At 47.4% G+C, this 18,334-nt stretch overlaps 1 protein-coding gene across 1 annotated transcript in view; it reads left to right on the top strand.

Annotated features, from left to right (window-relative positions):
* Positions 1-16,512, top strand: part of TWIST2 (twist family bHLH transcription factor 2) — a 37,048-nt gene extending 20,536 nt beyond the window's left edge. The window contains exon 2 of the mRNA XM_006123667.4: positions 15,834-16,512. The gene's annotated coding sequence lies outside the window, so the exon portion shown is untranslated. The remainder of the gene's footprint in view (positions 1-15,833) is intronic.
* The last annotated feature ends 1,822 nt before the right edge of the window (positions 16,513-18,334 follow it).

Here is an 18,334-nt window from a genome sequence, read left to right as displayed (position 1 = left end):
TCAAACTGAAATTTCCCCAAAGTTTGAAGTTGCTTTTTGAAGCTACTCAGGATTTGACCCTCTGTCTCCACATACACAATTGCCCTCTGCATGTATTTCAGGCTCCAGCTAATAAAGCTGCATCTGTTTAGATGCACTGAACAGCTTTTTGTTTCATTAATCTAAATTACAGGCGTGCATTTCAAGTTTGGAGAGGGACAAAAGCAAACAAGGAGGTTAAACAGCTGAATGTGAGTCACTCTGATCAGAGTTATTGTTGGTTAAGAAACCTAGTTGGGCAGCAAATGCTGAATGAAGGTTTCAAAGCCATTTACTTTTAGTATTCTAGCTTCGAAAACCAATCCAAAAAGCACAAACCTGAAAATACAGCAGAGCAGCTAGTACACACACACAAAAACACACACACACGCACACCCCAAACCCAAAAGGGATAACCTAGAGAGGAGAACCACCACATGAAAGGCAAAAGACAGAGACAGAATTAGCAAAGCAGATAGCAAGAAAGAGACTTGTAGGCTGTGTTGAACTCTGGGAACCGATCCAAGGAGCTCAATACAACAAACAGCATGAGCAACGGCTTTCCAAACAAACAGGAAGATGGATTGCATGGGGCAAAGTGTGTGTCATTTGCAGGCTAATGACAAAAGTAAATATGGGCTAGGGCCTGCTCCCCTTGGAGTCCATAGTAAAAGTCTCTCTGGCAAGGGGGCCAGCTCTGGAGCTGTGATTTCCGTTTAACAAACCCTGGGTAACATTACAGAGTTGCACCCGGAGAGGGGAATTCCTTGATGTGCTGATAGTGTCTGTTTCACTATCCACGGTATCAGACACAAAGCAGATCTCAGTCCCCAACCAGTGCGGACCCAGCTGCTGTGTGCTGTGCTAGAGCGTAGGTCCAGTCCTGGCAGAAACAGTTACACCCAGCACTCGGCATCTCCAAAGCAGCAAACATTAGCCAAGTGGCCCTTCTGGGTGTGCACAAGGATGTAGCATAAGGCGACGATGGAAGAGCCAGGCATGATTGCAGCCCCTGTGCATGGCAGAGCACAGAGAACCCTTTGACCATGTGAGTGCATGGGGTAGGTTGAACCCCTCTAGTCTGGCACTCGCTGGTCCGGCAACATCTGTGGTCTGGCATGATTTCAGTTAGCCGGATCGTCCATTTATGGGTATGGCCAAGTTTCCCGCAGTCCCATAAAGTTTGACGACGGCCACCAGGCCTGGATCTCAGTGTTCTGTGCTGTTATATAGATCCAATGCAGCCCAGGAAGCAGGGGCAGTGTTGGTGATGCTGCTAGACAATACTGACCTCCTGTGGTTCAGCAAATTCCCTGACTCGGCACCAGTCCGGTCCCAAAGGTACTGGACTAGGGAGGAGCGACCTCCGGTGCTGCATTTATAATACACACACAGAGCCATGGTATTTTTGCACATTTTCATTCCAACTCTTCACACGGCACGCAAGGTACATCAGCGTACGCAGCTATAGACAGACAGGCCAGCATATGGCGTGACGCACAAGTGACGCTACAGCCTGGCTGCACGGCTACGGGCATAGCGCTAGCCATACTGCCAGGGGAGAGCCGGGTTCCGATCCCGGTGTTGCCCACCCTTAGGAGGGTGCTTGTGTCACTTCACAGCGAATGCGCTGGCTTTGACAGTCTCAGCTGGAAGCCAGGGGGCTGGAACAGTTTGTCAGGGGGGTGCTGAGAGACACTGAACCAAACTGTGAACCCTGAAGAAGATGGAAACCCTCCACAGCAAGGGTGAGGCCGCAGCCTCTGCACCCCTAGTGCCTACACTGATGGGTGGAAATGCTGCAGTGTAAAGCTTCAAAGATAGAGTGGGCCCCAAAGGGAGTTCTTGGAAAGCCTATCAGGCAGACACCGAACCAGGCAGCTTTCCCTGTCCCCGCCAGATGGAGTTCTAGAAAAAACGTTGTGTCACATGTGGGCCGACAAATTGGAAATGTCATTGAGTGTTCTGGGCAGCCTTAAAGCAGGCCATGGAGAAGGAAGCCAGGCTTTCAAGAGAGCGGCCCAGCCATCTAATGCAACAGAGACTGAGTCCAGAAATCACACTACGCGAGCCCTGAAGTACAACTGGGAATGGGAGATGTCCAAAAGCCAACATGCACGTGCAACAGGAAATACGCACATGGAGAGCGAGAGAGAAGTCGAGGGGGATATACAGATTGTGTTCCAAAAAAAAAAAAAAAAAATTAATGCAGACTAGGAGCCAACTTCAGGACACAAAGTCCTTCACACTCAAAGCAAGGCTTAGCTGAAGCCAAGTTTCACCTGCTTTTTCCCCCCCCCGAGTCCACGTATCAGCGAGCCAGCTCAGTCCAGCCTCACTCACACTGGGGACCACAGCTAAGTTAGCCCTTGTTTTCAGTTTACCACCAAATCTGGCCACAAGGCAATTTGGGGAAGGTTCATATTGCACTATGAATGCTTCACCCAGCGCTGCATCCTTTGAACAGGCATCGCTGTGGAGTGCGGGCCTCACACAGGGCCGGCTTTAGGAAGCGCGGGGCCCAATTCAAACCCTTTCGACGGGGCCCCAGCAGCCAGGATTTTTTGTTGAGAGAAAAAAAAACAGCACAAAAAAAAAAAAACCCAGCTACAGGGCAGAGTGCCACCTTCCCTGCGCTCGACTCACCCCTCCCGCAGCGTGCCCGGCATACCAGCACACTTCCAGCTTTAGGGCGCGGGGCCCGATTCAGGGGAATCGGGCGAATCGGCCTAAAGCCGGCCCTGATCTCACACATCCAGAGGACCAAAAAGCTGCTTATGAGAATGGATGAAAGGAAAAGTCTACAGGGGAGAACAACCCCAGTCTGTGCCTAGAACCAAGATAAAACTATTTTCATTTAGTATACAGTGTATCTCATCCATCTCACAACAATGCCACTGGCTTCCCAATGAAATCATTCCACCAATGCTCACTGGAACTAAAGACTCGCTTGTATTTTGAGGCTCTTTGAAATGAGGGTTCCCAAAAGGGTCTATGTAATTTGTAACCACGGAGAGCTGTTGGGTGGAACAACAATCCTGAGACGCACAGCCTGTCTACATGGCACACTTGGCAAAGCTAACTTTTAAAGTGGATTCATTGAACCCCAATAAATCCCCATGTGGATGTTCTTATTCAGAATTAAGGGGGCCTCAATTCAGTTTACTTTAATTCATTTTAAAAGTAATTTAAACCAAACAAAAATTAAGGCTATTTTAATTATGAATCAGAGTTCACACCAACATACATTGCAGTTTAACTAATCCACACCTTTAGTTAATGTGGAATAATTCCCCCCCCCCCCCCCCCCCCCCGTGTAGACAAGTGCTTACTGGGCCTTTTCATGTGTGGCAGTGATGAATGCAGCTAACCACATGCACAAATAACTGACATATGCCCACATGCACATTCACAGAGGGGCAACTGGAAAGTTCTCTTATCTGTTTTATTGGTATGTAAGATATTGGAAGTTCCCACAGCTAGAACTGGAACACCTGTTCAGACCTGCTACTGGGTTCTTATTTACTGGTGAAAATGTAAAAAGATAAAGAAAAGAATTTTAATTACATCCACTAGGTATATTTTATATGCTACACATGGCTAAGCCTATGTCTATACCTGGAGACATACATATGTCATGCGTACACAGAACAGATGTAGCTATTCCCTGTCACCCATTCCCAACTTCTGACAGAGAGGCTAGTGACACCATCCCTGTCCATTCTGGCTAATAGCTATTGATGAACCTGTCCGTCATGAATTTATCTAGCTCATTTCTGAACCCTTTTAGAGTTTTGGCCTCACAACATCCTCTGGCAAGGAGTTCCACAGGTTGACTGTGTGAATAAATTCTTCTGTTTGTTTTAAATGTGCTATCTATTATGTCATTTGGTGACCCTTAGTTCATGTGTTATGAGGAAGAGTAAGTAGCAGTTCTTTATCTACCATCTCCACTCAAGACATGATTTTATAGGCCTCAATCACAGTCCCCCCCCCTTAGGCATCTCTTTTCTAAACTGAAAAGTCCCAGTCTTTTTAATCTCTCCTCATATGGAAGCCATTCCATACTCCTAATAGTTTTTGTTGCTCTTTTCTGAACCTATTCTAATATCTCTTTTTGAGCACCACACAAGCATCTATGTAATGCATACGCCCAAACATGTTCATGTTGTGACTGTGAAACAGGGGAAAGGCAGCGTGTATGTAAGTGGATTATATTTCTAATTCACGTGTGTAAATTCCATGCAAAATGAGCAGCCTTTGTCCAGACTAGAGGCTGTTCAGCGTCTCTCTCAAAGGCAGCAAGTCAGCCAAGACAGGCAGTCACATACGCAGTAACCCAAGTGGAGCCCCTGATCAGCAAGGCCACAAGTATAGTAAGATGTTAACCACGAATATAATCTGAGAACACTAGAAAGGACTTGCAAGTCAGCTGAGTAACTGCATGGCTCAGAATGGAGACTCGGACAGAAGTAGCAAAAGAGAAAGGTAGACAAGGTATGGGATACTGTAGAGAGGACAGCCATACAGACAAATAGCTTGGCTGGTGTGTAGCAGGGTTCAGACTCAAAGGTTCACACATGTCTAGCTTGCAGACGGCAACCCCAGACAAGACAAACCAGCTGGTGCTGAATTTAGTTCTTCCAACAATTATTTGGTTCAAAATACACATTTAACTCGTTCAATACAAAATAATCTAAAGACCAGAGGCAAGAAAACCCATGTCTGGCTTTTATAGTAGAACATCCTGGAAAAGACCATGGAAATCAATTTTCCAGGGAGTCATAAACTTATGGACATATGTTACATCAAGCTGGAGTTCTAAGCTCCCATTCAGCCGTCTCTCCTTATTCAGCAAAGCATATTAACCATATGTGTATGTGCTTATCTGGATAGGCAAGAGTCAAGCACGTGGTTAAATTCTTTTCTGGCCCAGGATCCTGTTTACTAAAGAAGTTTTCATTTGAGTTTTGCTTTCGCCAACTGACTGAACGCTTCACGTGGAATTTACCTCAGTCCATACATGTCCCTTCATTTCTTGATTTGAAGGGAATATATCTCCTTAGCATTTAACTTCTCCCAATGTCCCACAGACCAGGGAGGTAGTGCAAACAAACACAAAGAAATCCAGAAGTCATCAACTGAGTTTATTCTTCAAAAAACAAACCCACAACATGAGCCTTTTAACACCCGGCATTCACAGAGGGCCACTAGACAGCAATGAGGGTATAGCATAGTGACTCTCTGGTGCTCTCATGAAATTCAGTGTCCCTGTCTAGGGCAAAGTAAATGCCTTAGGATTGTCATGAGAATAGGATGGGTTTGGCACAGAAATGTAGAAATGTGAGTGACCTTGATAGGTCATATAGTACAGCAGCCTCCACTCAAATAATTATTATGTATTCCTACACATCTTTGACAGCTGTTTGTCCAACCTGTTCTTTAAAACCTTCAGTGACAGTGATTTCTTCAGGAACCTATTCCAGTACTTAGCTTGCTGCAAGGGAGATTTAAGAAAAACTTATCAATAGAAGGGAAGCTAAGTTCACTATTTTTCATCCTATTTTTAGTGTCCAAGAAATCACTGGTTTTGGCAATTTTTTTTGTCAAACTCTACATGCTATCTTTGATTTTTTTTTTAAAATACAAAGATCTCAGGGGTGGCACATGCAGGAAAGGGCTGTCATGAGAATCTGAAGTTAGATGTTTATTTTTCAAAATATTATCAGGCGATATGGTTAGTCTTCCTGCTTTCTTTCCAATTGCCCATTCTAGCCCTCTCTGTTTACAGCTCAACAGGAGGAAAAAAAAACTGTAGGAAAGCCAGCCAATCACAACACACAACTTAACAAAAAAAAAAAAAAAAAAAAAAAAAAAACCTTAAAATAATTGCTTATGAACCCTTGGAAAATTCTCTTTCCAAGTTCTCCAGCATGTGGACGGTGGTTACTGTTATTTATATAACTTTATAAAGGTGGAATGGTGACACCAGAAGCCACAAGAACAAAGATCAAATGTTTCATAAGTAGCAGGATCCCCAGGATGAGTTTACTTCCTGGTTATACAATGTAATCGGTCTATTGCCTTATTACAGATATAGACCATGCTGTTGCACACATTTAAAAACATTTCTTACAAGCGATGGTTCCAATCACACAAGCATGGTCAGAAGATTAGGTCACATGCATGCATTTTAATACAATATGCAAATAAAAGTAGGGATGGCACGAGTGTAATTGCATGTGTGGTGATGTGGACTCCGTCCTAAAGGGTATATTGGGCCTCCACTGCCAGGCAGCAGCAGTCAAAAAAAGCTACCCGAATATTAGGAAGCCTTAGGAAAAGGGTATTTAAGACAGAAATGCCACTATATAAATCCATGGCACACCCACAGCTTAAATACTGGGTGCAGATCTGGTTGCCCCATCTCAAAAAAAGAAAAATTGGAAATAGTTCAAAGGAGAGCAACAAAAATTAGAGCCATGTAACAGCTTCTGTAGGAAGAGAGATTAAAAAGACCGGGCGCGTTCATCTCAGAAAACAGACGAGTAAAGGGGGATACAATAGAGGCCTATAGAATTATGGTGTGAAGAAAGTGAATAAGGAAGTATTTACCCCTTCACTCAACACAAGATCCAAGGGTCACCCAATGAACTTAATAAGCAGCAAGTTTAACCCAAATAACAGGAAGTAATTCACACAGCCGACCTGTGCCAGAGGATTTGTTTAACTGGGTTAAAAAAACTATTAGATCAATTGATGGAGTGCCAGTGCCATGAATGACTATTAATTCTCATGGTTTTAAGTCCACAAAATGCCATGGGCACAATTCAGGAAGAAATAAGGCAGGTGCCAGTCCCCAGATTGACTTTGGTCTACTGCCCTGATCCTACATTGAAGCAGGAGTCATGGGGAAATAAAAGCAGATAACGGAAAGGACAGGGAGGGAGGGAGGGAGGGATGCAACATATAAGCAAAATGACTGAGCTCATGTTTGGCACACGTCTTGTTAATGTCAGTGTCATTCCTTAACTATGCACGAACATGAGTGTGTGTATGTATTCCATCCTCGCTCTCTCCCGCTCCGTCTTACTGCTCTCATTTACACACTTTACTGAAGCTACTCAAAATTGCAATCTATTTGTCTACCTCTTCCACCCCCACACACCACCAATATTACAAAGCCTTATTCACCCATCTGTGGACAATGTCACAAAGCCAGGGCCAAGTTGCTGTTAGTTGGGTTGGGTTGGGTTGGGGGGGGGGGGGGGGGGAGAGGGAGAGAATGGAAGAAAAAAGGAAAAAAGGGACAAAAAGGAAGAGCTGCAGAGAAGCTTCTTATTCCAACCTTGTGCACCTCAGGGAGTGGCTGACGCTCTCTATCTGTGGCCTGTCGCCTTGCCAGCAGTTTCTGTAGCCAGCAGATTTGGTGCTGAGGAATGCTGCTCAAGACCAAGGTGGGTGGGTACAGCTGGAGAGCAAATTCCAGACCCTAGAAGACCATCTGAACAGCCCTGCTGCTTTTTCCTGCTCTAGCTTCCCATGAGCAGTTTCTGGCTTTCGGCAATTTCTAGCCCTGTTTTCAGTGATGTGTTGCCAATATTTTAACAAGAGGATCCCACTAAAATGTTTTCTCTTTGTCCTCAGCACCCTCCTCCCCCCCCTCCATCCTAAGTGAGCAGAGATGGGGGGAGGGGCTGAAGAATCCTCTGTTCATTTCTCTTTCCATTTAAAGCAAAAGGCTCTCACTCCCTATACCCATTAGGCCAGGCAGTGCCTTGGAGTAAACATATCAAGGGTCCATCTCTGGGGATGGCTGAAAAACAGACACAGCTAGTGTAGGACACTATTCAGTGTGCTTGATTCGAAGTAGAGCGGGGCAGGGGATAGAGGGGAGGGAGGGAGGCCTGGTGGCTTTTGCCCTGGGTGACTGTTGACATTTGGCTCAGTGTGGCATGACAAAGCTCCGGCCATGCCCTGGGGATCCTGCGCTTTTACATGGTTTTTGTTTGCCCCAGAGGCTTGCTGGGACCCTCCATCCTGCCTCTTGTCTTTTCTAGAGGCCAGGGTCCAGGCTTACAGAGCCGCTTACAACACTGGCGAAGTCTGAGTGAAACCTGGCCGCCCATTCCAGGCTCAGACTTTTTAGTGGTGTGGAGAGGGTTGAGGGGAATCCATGCCCACTCCCTCCTCTGGGTTCCAGCCCAGGGACCCTAGGTACCAGCAACAGACAAGGTTTTACCTTCAGCCCAATGCAGCAGCTACTTCCCCAAATGCTCCCCTTTACCTTCTTCCTGGTACCTGAGCAAATCTTTCCTGCTTCAGCACAAACACTCCTTTTCCAGCAATATCCCCCAGGCGCACGACTTGAGGGGAAGCCTTTCAAAGTAACCCAGCAGGCCTTAACTGGCTGCAGGTGTCTGATTAGCCTGCTGCTTCAGGCAAACTCTAAATGAGCCTCAGGTGCCCACCTGCCTTGATTACATGGCCACTCTGGCAGTTTGCTCAGGAAACAGAAAAGCATTCACCCAGCTCCTGGCATGTCTGCCCTCCACCAGACTATTGTAGCCAGCTGCCCTGGGTCTGTCACAGTCTCTAATAGGATTCACAGGCCCCTGTAAAGGAACATCAAAGCCAGTCTCAGAGTCATTTCTGCCCTCTTTACATGGCAAGAGGGGTGCAAAGGCCAATCAGACTTACACAACTTGAAAAGACTGGGGAGAGGCAGAAAAAGCACAGCAAGAAGGGCCGCAAGAGAGCCTGGAGAAGGGGGCATGGGAATGCTCATTGCTGAAAGACCCAGCAAAACCAAAATTGGCTCAAGGTGCCCTTTCTGGCTAAGGTTGACTCTCCTAAGTGCGGCTGTCTCCCCGAAGTGCGGCCACAAGTCCTTGCCCAGAGACGTGTGGTGGGCTGAGGGAGAAAGGGAAGCATAATTTTTCCACAGGCAGAGGCATTGGGGTTTTAAAAGGGATATTTGTCACTACTGTTTATCCAGGGCAGTGAGGTATGAGCAAGCCCTGCAGGGGAGCTGAGGAGCTGTTCCGTTGCCCCTCAAATCCTCCAAGATGGGAAAGCCTGAGGTAAATTACGGTTGTAGGATTTACTCTGGTCTGCAAAGAAAGTTTGGAGAAGACAAGGGAGCAGGGGGCAACTTGGTGGGCACGAAGGGGTCGCTATTCAGGACTAAGAGGCCGGAAGGGATATGCTGTTTAATGGGTTCCCAGATGCAAGAGGCACGTAATTGTGGCTTGCTCCTTCTATCTGCCAGACTTCAGTAGCGGACAGTTGATAAGAGTTCGTACCGGGGGAGGCAAAAAACATGAGCAAGGAGTGTCTGTTTTCAGTCTATCCTTGCTCACAGCATTGGATCTGATGTGGCCTCTTTTCTCCCCATTTTTGTGATTACCTGAATTCCTTTCCACACTCCCTCGCAGGCAAACCCAGGGCATTTACGCAGATGCAGAGCAAATGGCTCAGTTTCAGGACTTGCCACCGAGCTACTTTCTATCCTGCGAGGGCCATGTTTTGCAATACACGTGTCCAGATTGCCCCTGCAACATAATTCACAGGTGGGCAAATGAGTAAGGGACAAAGGGCATAAAAATTGGATAACTGTGCCTCAATGAACAGGGAGGCAGCACAGCCTAGTAGGAAGAGCACCGAGCCATCATTCAGGAGATCTGGGGTCTATGCCCTCCTCTGTCATGAGTTTGCGAGGAGACCATGGGCTAGTCTCCACCTCCCAGTCACACTTCCCTCATCTGTAAAATGGGCATCACGGTACTGACTTCTTTCATAAAGTGCTTTGCGTTCTACTGATGACAATGCTATATAGGTGTTAGGGACTTCCATTATCTCTTCTTGGCCAAGTGAACTACTTTACTGAACTGAAGCCACAAATTATTTTCCTGGCTCCGCTGTGTGATCCCTTTGTGCCTCAATTTCCCCTTCCACCTTTGTCTAGGCTAAGCTTTCGGGTATAGGGGAGTGTCTCCCTAGAGCGATGGGCCTATGGGACAACTGGATATAACTGTAATATAAACAACACAGTCAGGTTGCCTATACACGAAATTATCGTTTGCCTGCAAAGTATACATGTGCAAGGACACAAGTCAGACATGTGATTTTTGCTCCTTTTCATTCCCCCTCATGCTGCATGTAACCCAGAGTGCTACCAAGCAGCAGGCATTCTCTCGTTGAAACGCTCCAGGTGTTAGGACCCTAAAGGTAGTGACCCTGAATTTGGTCCTCATTGGTTTTCTCCTAAGGTAACCTACTGCCTTTTCTGGGTGCAGTCTGCTATTGCGCTCCAGGGACCGGCTTGCAGTGGGGCTAAAAGGCTGTGAGATACGGGAGTTTTCCTTTGACGTCTGTGGTGTGGGAGCAGGAGGACAAATGGTTCTAGACCTCAGATGCATGTTATTTGCATAGCAAGCGTGTCTGTTGCCTTGCGTGTGTGGATTTGTTATATGCTACCTACTTTGACTCTCATGAGAATTAGGAAACTCTGCTCTTCCAGGCCAACCTGAACACAGCCCCAGCACGACTGTTTAAACTCTGAAAGCATGCTGCAGGCAGGCTGCCATCAAACGCTGAGCCGTCCCGTGAAGGGGGTGTGTGTACGTCCCCCAGGGCGCCCACACCTATCTGGTGTGTTTGTCTCAGGAGCTATCTAAACGTTTTACACAGAGCTGGGTGAGAAAGGCTTCCCCCATCCCGGGAGGAAACGGAACATGCCAAACACAAAAAAACAAAAAGGAAAATGTGTTTCCCGTACAGCTCCATTTGCCGTAGCGTTACTCGCACGCCCTTTTCAAGGGTGGAAGGAGGGAGTCCCCGGAGGCAGACTGACATCTGGACTAGACAGGCACCCAAGCAATGGCCTAACTTTAGATGCCTCAGTGAGACTATGGGCTTACGGAGCTCCCCTTATCTGGCGCCCTGTGACCAAGGAAGGTGGGACGGGCTTGTAGGGAAGGCAGCAGGGAATGAGCCTCCAAGCCCCAGGAGACAGACTCACGCTAGCATGCAAACAGCCGCCCTTCCTCAGTCCCCCAGGGCTGCTAGAAGCCCATTCCCCTAGCCCCAGATGGCCCTTCTAATTCACAGGAGCAGTAGCATTTGACTGGCTCCGGCAGCATCACCCCAGGTACAGCACGAGCCAAAAGGGTGCCACACATTCCCTCTGCTGGAGGACAGAGGGCGCTTTCCACGCCCCTCGCACTCAGGCACAGCTGGACTGGTTTGGCTCCAACTCCCAAAACAAAAAGCAATCACCTTCGGGCATGGAACATTTAGCCACAGAGAGCGCGTCTCACGGGACGGTGATAGGCAGATGGAAGCACCATGTTGGGATGGAAACGGTTACGCAACCCTGCTGTGGCTGTTGTTACAGCTCTGTGCAACAGGCCCAGCGACAGCAACCAGCACCACCGCAGGATGGCTGGTTGCCACGGCAACGCCCCCCCCCCCCCCCAGGACGGACCCTGGGGTTTCCTGAGGTAAAAGCATGAGCGGCAGCAGCCGAGCGGCTGGGAGTTTTGACAAACAGCCTCTGGGTTAAATATTTCCTCTCCCCGGTGAGGGGCGCGTGGGCCGCACGAGGGGTGCTCCTCCAGCTCAAGACTGCCGCAGCCGAGACGCTCTCCCGGGGCCGGGTAGTGTGGCTCACGGCGCCAGCGTGCCTGCAATTTGTGGGTGGTGCCGACGGAACCGCAGCAGCGCTGTGATTGGCTACAGAGGGAGCGCCCGGCTGTCACAGTCAACGCAGTGTGCAATCAGCATGCACCTCACTTCGTGTAGCCTGGCTTTTACATGCATGTCAATTGAGTGACATCAGCAGGGAAAAAACACCGCAGACCAGAGCCAGGGGAACTTGGCAGCCCTGCGCATGAGCGCTGGTAACCAAACAGGCGACACGCAGGGCCCCAATAGGCCACGGGTGGCCCACCGCCGCCCTAGCCTCAGAAAGCCCCTCCTGGGGTACATCACTCCACTTATGTGCTGTCCAGCCACAGGGAAGGCACTGGCAACCTCCAGAGACCAAGCTGGTGTCACTCTGGGCTCCAGGCCAGAGAAGGTGGCTGCAACACACCGATATCTGCCAGGCACGAACACACAAGGCACACAGGCTATGCACGCACGGTGACCGCGGAGACCGGTTCACAGAAACTGAGCTTAAAGCCTAAAGGGGGATTTTGCCCTTATCCCTTAGATCTCCATCCTGCCTAAGCCCTGGGCAGCCCCAGCCTCCACAGCGCCGCACAGTTACCAGCTGCATGCCCCGTACCCGTGCAGGCAGGCAGGAGGGGGCAGAGTCCAGCTGCGGCGTGGGCTGCATGCCCGTTGGGACCTGAGCCAATGCAGAACAGGACGGCAGCGAGGGATGCCCTGTGAGGCTGGAGAGCCTCCCCCAGTCACACATCATCTCAGTCTGCGTCCAGACCCACAGGAAAGTTTCACAGCCGGCATTAACAGGAAGCTAATGCCGACCCGGTGTTCCCTGTGGAGAACATCTCCGTCCCCGCAACAAAAAGGGGGTTGGGGGAAACCTCATTTTTTAAACCTTTTCCATGGGGGAAGAAGGTATCGTATCAATTTAAAAGGCAAGTCCAAGGTGGAAGCAGCCACAGTTCTTTAGTGTGACTTGCACGTGGTTTTGAATTCCGTTCAATGCCTCTATGTTCATGAATCCAGCCTTTGCACTTAGAGATCGCTCGAGCCGCAGTAGCAACTTCGGTATTTACTCACACAGATGAATTGCCTCATTCTACGTATCTTCCCACTGTGGCTTGCGGTCAAGGAGGAATGGAGATCTATCCTATGCACTGCAAGAATTCACTGGGGCGCAGGTCCATCTTGCTGGCCACCTCGCACCTGCATAACAGGCCTGAGAGCTGAGGCTGGCCCATAAGAACGGCCACACTTGGTCGGACCAAAGGTCCATCTAGCCCAGTGTCCTGTCTGCCAACAGTGGCTAATACCAGATGTCCCAGAGGGTGGGATCACAACAGGTAATCCTTATGTGATCCTCCCTTGTCACCCACTTCCAGACAAACAGAGACTAGGGACACCATTCCTACCCATCCTGGCTAATAGCCATTGATGGACCTAACCTCCATGAATCTATCTAGCTCTTTTTTGAACCCTGTTAAAGTTCTAGCCTTCACCACATCCTCTAGCAAGGAGTTCCATAGGTCGACTTGCGCTGAGTGAAGAAAAACTTCCTTTTGTTTGTTTTAAACCTGCTGCCTGTTAATTTCATTTGGTGACCCCTAGTTCTTATATTGTGGGAATAAGTAAATAACTTTTCCTTATTCACTTTTGCCACACCTGTCATGATTTTATAGACCTCTCTCATATCACCCCCTTAGTCTCCTCTTCCCTAAACTGAAAAGTCCAAGTCTTTTTAATCTTTCTTCATATGGGACCTGTTCCAAACCCCTCATCATTTTTGTTGCCCTTTTCCCAACCTTTCCCAATGCCAATATATTTTTTTGAGATGAGGCGACCACATCTGTATGCAGTATTCAAGCTGTGGGTGCCCCATGGTTTTATACAGAGGCAATAAGATATTCTCTGTCTTATTCTCTAACCCTTTTTTAATGACTCCTAATGGCTCATTGCATCTTGGCCATCCCAGTCCTGGGCAGTATTGAGAATTAAAAAAAAAAAAAAAAAAAAAAAAAAGAGTCAGCCAAGCACAAGCTGAACCTCTCTCGGCTGGCATCCTTGGGACCTGACCAGTGCCGACCCAGAGAATGCATCAGACCATGGGAGGTCAATATTGTTTAGTAGCATGACCAACACTTCCACTGCTCACTGGGCTGTTAGGAGACATTTAGGGGAACATTAGAGCTAAACAGCAGCACAGAACACAGAGCCAGGACTGGTGGCTGCAAACAAACGTTATGGGACAACGGGAAACTTGGCCACACCCATGAGAAGTGGACATCCGGCTCATTAAGATCATGCCGGCCCCAGGTGTTTCTGGACCAGAGAGCTCTGGACTAGAGAGGTTCAACCTGTACCTAAAAAGCCTTCAACCTCATTTGTGTGTGGTTGGAGCTGCAGTGAGAGGTTCATAAGTCAAAAGGGCAGGATTCCCCCCTATCATCAGCCTGAACAACTTTCATCTTTACCCCCAGTATATAGCTGACGGTGGGCTCCCCTGCCACCTTCCCCTCCCCGGGCCTCCGTCTCCCCATCTGTAAAATGAAGCGAATGGTAAGTTTCCTTTGGAAAGCACTTTGAGACCTTACTGATGCTACATAACAGCTATAGCATCCCCCCTGGGCACATGACACACATTTAAGGAAGGGCAGCATTTAACATTTGCAAGGGGCTGTCCCATGGTATCTTTCTCCTTCCCCTGCTTCGCTATTCCCCCGTCCCCCATCCCACAAGGCTGCAGCTATGCAAGAGTAAAGGAAAGCCTTGCCTGTCATCCACCCCCCCAAGCCACTTCTCTCAGTGCTCACCCAACGTGTAAGCTGCTCTAAGTGGCCCTGGGCAGTCAGTCAAGGCCTGGACTCCACTGCAGAATGTGGCTGTAATTCGATAATTAATAACTTTAAAAACAAGGCTAAATGGAAGCTTTCCTCAGACAGAGGAAATAATTATATATCATTTTTGATATGTGAGCTGAGTCAGCCCTTGGAGGGGAGATACTGTACCGTCCATGGGAAGCCAAAAAATTACATGGGCCGTCCCTTGGGCAGCTGTGGGTTACAGGGCTTGCCTTGTTAGTCTAAGAAGCCGGGGCTGGGCAAACGAACAGCAGCATGTTCGTTATTCTGCCTGCGCAGGAAGCAGCCTGCTGGCAGAGAGGGGCTCCCCCCCCCCCCCCGTCTTGCGGCATGACCCAGTCGTGCCTACACGAGAGGAACTCAGGACCCCTTGGGGAGCTCTAACTGGTGTCGTGCCAGAGCCTCGGTGGTGTTTAGGAGATGCCGGGCACCGTGTGTGTTGGATGGCGCTGGGGAGTGAGGCTGAGGTGCTACAGCTGGACCGAAACAACGAGCTTAGCGATACGATGTAAAAGGCTGCACAGTTCCGGCACTTTGGATTCTCCCAGGAAATTCCTGCTGACATTTGCTGCCTGCAGGGGTGCGCAGGCTGCATGATCCCACCTCTGGGATTTAACCCTTGCACTGCCTCATAACAATAGACTATGGAGAAGCTGTAGAATAACAGGTTAAGATGGGCAGCCTGCTATGGTGCAGAAAGTCAGTGGACTGCTTTTTTAAAAGCATGAAAGCCTGACGCGTGCACCCAAACGGCTGCCCCCCCAAGGTGGGGAGTAAACGTGTGTGTTTGCCACAAGGCTAGCCGTTTACTAGCTGAAAGAGCCGTTCTTTCATGTCGCTGGGTGGCTCTGGGCGGGGTGTCGGAGTGACATTCACTACGCCATTCATTACTGCCTCGATTTCTGCCGCGTCAGGTCTTGGGTGGGTCCTCACGAAGGTGAACAATTCTCAACTAACCCTAATGTTCTTCTCCCTGGACTCTGGAAGCCTCTGTCGTGGAGACGGCTTCCCAAGGCGTGTGTGCAGGTTGACAGGAGCTGCTCTGCTCAGCACTTAACCATAAGCCTCCATAGAAATCAGTGGACTTGTTCTTAAGATGCACGGAGGCCCAAAAGACTGTGGATGGGTGGAGAGGGGAGTAAATACCGCCTGGGCGTCAGCTCTGCGTTAAGCAAGTGCTTTCCTGAATCTTTGCCTTGATTTGTCAGAGAAAAGGGCTCATCAGAGAACATGCTTAGGAAGATGTCCAGGCTGACATGTTTCCCCCCCCTTCTTCTATTCTAGATTGTCCAGTGTCTGAGACTGAAGTGGACTTGAGAAGTTTGTAGCTTCTGAAACCTCAACAACCTCAAGTAAACTGGTCGAAAAGACCCCTCTAGCCTTCCCTAGCTCTGGGCTCTTGCAGAGCACTTTGAGGGGCAACACAGCGCCAAAGCAAAGGGGCTGACATCTCTCCCCAAGAGACTGACCCAAAAGGCAAGAAGAGAGAAACAAGCGACACTGACTGTTTAGTGCCCTTGGGGCTCTGTTTGTAGGTGTGGTTTTTTTTTCTGAACATCTTAATTCAGGAATACATTTATGAGAAATCTTTGGGTTGGACTTCTCTCTTCCCTTTGCTGGATTTTTTTTTAATGTAGATTTTTAACTCAAAATGATTTTCTTGTACAGTAACAACAGAACTAGACCAAGGTGCTCAGAAAAAACAACACGATGGTCTCCCCAAATCCTGCATGAGTTGTGTCAAGTACAGTCTGGATTACACATTCTGTTCTCCAGACACCCCTCCATTTGCTCCATGATTTGCTACAGCTAAAGCTCTTCCCCATTTTCTGTTCCAGTGTATATGTTGCTTATTTGTTTTATTTATTGAGATATTTTTAATGAGCTAAGAGACTGCAATGTCGCTCTGTATACTGCTTCTCTTGCCACTAAAAATAAAGATGTCCCACAGCTTTTGGAGGGATTTGATTTGCTTGTGATTTCAAAGTTCAACACTTAAGCAAAAAGGACATGCCATTCTTGATCTGTTTACTTTCACCCTCTCTGCATTTAAACTGCCACACCAGTTTCACAAGTTATAGGACTTACTACAGCAGTAGTAGGGTGAAATTCTGTGTCTTGTTTCATGCATGTCAGATTAGATTATCTCAGTGGTGCCTTCCCATCTTGGAATCAATTAAAGCAGCGCAACCTTCTATGTTTAATTGATTTCAATCTGCCTTACACTTGGTTATTCACTGACTGAAGCTGAATAGATACAAGCCAAATTTAAATCAGTTTTAGAGTGTCCTCCTCAGGGTTTACACTAGTAAATCACATCTTTGGCGCAACTTTAATAAAAGTTAAAGACTTTATTAAATAAAATATTAAGCCACTGAATTGTGAATTACTTTCTCTGCGAATTCTCAGAGGGGCAGCTGTGTTAGTCTGTATCTTTAAAAACAATGAGTTGAACAACATTGGAAGAAGTGGGTTTTACCCATGAAAGCTCACAATATCATATTTGTTAGTCTCTAAGGTGCCACAGGACTATTTGTGTTTCTCTAAGAATGAGCACGTTTAGTACTATGGATGACATATAGGATGGTAGTACCAAGAGGTTCCCATTAGATCAAATCTCCTTTGTGCTAGGGGCTGCACATAGCGGGAGGAAGTCCCTGACCCAAAGAGATTACAACAGAACACACCACAGAGAAGTGAATTGCCCAGGGTCACAAAACAAATCAGTAGGTAAACTTGGTCTGATAACTGCCAGAGCAATGGACTACCTAGCTGACCTCTGAAATCTTCACGAAATGTGCACGCTTCAGATAGAGGGCTGCTCCCAAAACTAAGCTGTTCTGATAGCGACGTGGGTCAGCAAATCTGTCGCAAAGTATCCAAATCGGTATCAGCTCACAGTAGCTAGTGGCCTTTGCAAAAGTCATATTGAGACCCTAAATTACTATATGCGCACCCAGCACACAGAAAAAGAAAACAGGCAGCTCCAAAAATTCCAAAGTAACTATTAGCCTCTATTATCAGGTGTCATGTTGGTCCTCATTATTACACTTCAAGCTGGTATAAAAAAAGTTTATTTCACAAAAAATAAAACAAATTTAATTACTTTTTGTCAGAGTTGTCCCTTTAAAAAAAATTTTTTTTTTTTTCAGAATTCTCTGTCAAGTTGGGTTTCAATTCAATTGGGTGGAAAAAAAAACCCCACTCTCTTTCTCTTAGACTTTTTTCTCTACATGAAATGATAAAAAGGGGCAAAACCCCCCTATTTTTTCCCCTCTATCAGGCTGAATTTCATTTAAAAAAATAAAAATAATCATTCCAAACTGTTAAAAATTGAAAAATGCTGCAAAATTTTCTCAAAACTTTTTTTGCATTGCTAAATAAAAGATTTTTCATCAAATTTCAGCCAGCTCTATTGAACACCTAGCTATAAAATAAAAAGGTACGTAGGGAAATTACAGCCAAGTCACCGAGTTTGGCTTCGGAATGATCATCCCTCCATCCATATATCCTATCCCAACACTAGCGCCTTTCTAGCCCAATTTGTGTTATCTACTCAGGGGGCCTGCATCATGATAGTCTCTTGGCATTTACAATCTTTAAATGCAAACCCCTGCAAGGTAGCAAAGTAATTATCCCATTTTACAGAAACTGAGGCATGTGCAGGCTAAATGACTTGCCCAAGGTTCCACAGGAAGTCAGGGATAAAGCAGTGACTTGAATCCAGCTCCTAGATCAGTGCCCTAACCACTGGGCCATTCTCCTTCTCAGGGCTCCTGTTTAGC

Source organism: Pelodiscus sinensis, chromosome 7, assembly GCF_049634645.1.
Source record: "Pelodiscus sinensis isolate JC-2024 chromosome 7, ASM4963464v1, whole genome shotgun sequence".
In the NCBI taxonomy this organism is placed as follows: domain Eukaryota; kingdom Metazoa; phylum Chordata; order Testudines; family Trionychidae; genus Pelodiscus; species Pelodiscus sinensis.
This window is presented reverse-complemented; position numbering and strand designations above follow the sequence as displayed.